This window comes from Anopheles ziemanni, assembly GCF_943734765.1.
Source record: "Anopheles ziemanni chromosome X unlocalized genomic scaffold, idAnoZiCoDA_A2_x.2 X_unloc_164, whole genome shotgun sequence".
Taxonomy (NCBI): domain Eukaryota; kingdom Metazoa; phylum Arthropoda; class Insecta; order Diptera; family Culicidae; genus Anopheles; species Anopheles ziemanni.
Window position 1 is genome coordinate 10,001 of NW_026689779.1, and position 478 is coordinate 10,478.

Genomic DNA, 478 nt, shown 5'->3' on the forward strand with positions numbered 1-478 from the left:
CCACATAGGGCAAGCTGGATGAATCCATTTTACCCAGGACGGCCGAAGCGGCGTGGACCAGGGGAGAACTGAACTTTATACTTCACACCACAGTAAGTCTACGTGTCCTCTTCCACATAGGGCAAGCTAGAACTAACTATCTTACCCAGGACTGCCGAAGCAGCGTGGACCAGGGGAGGAACACACTTTTCATAGAAACGTAAGGCATCCATGACTGCCATAGTGCGTAAGCCGCCGCTGTGCGCGTAAACCCGTTCCCCGTAGGGAGGAGTCAAGCCGCCGCTTAGAGACGAAGTATGAAGTGTCCTCTTCCACATAGGGCAAGCTAGAATGAACTATCTTACCCAGGACCGCCGAAGCAGCGTGGACCAGGGGAGAACTGAACTTTATACTTCACACCACAGTATTGAGTAATGTGCCCTCTTCCACATAGGGCAAGCTGGAATGTTCCATTTTACCCAGGACGGCCGAAGCGGCG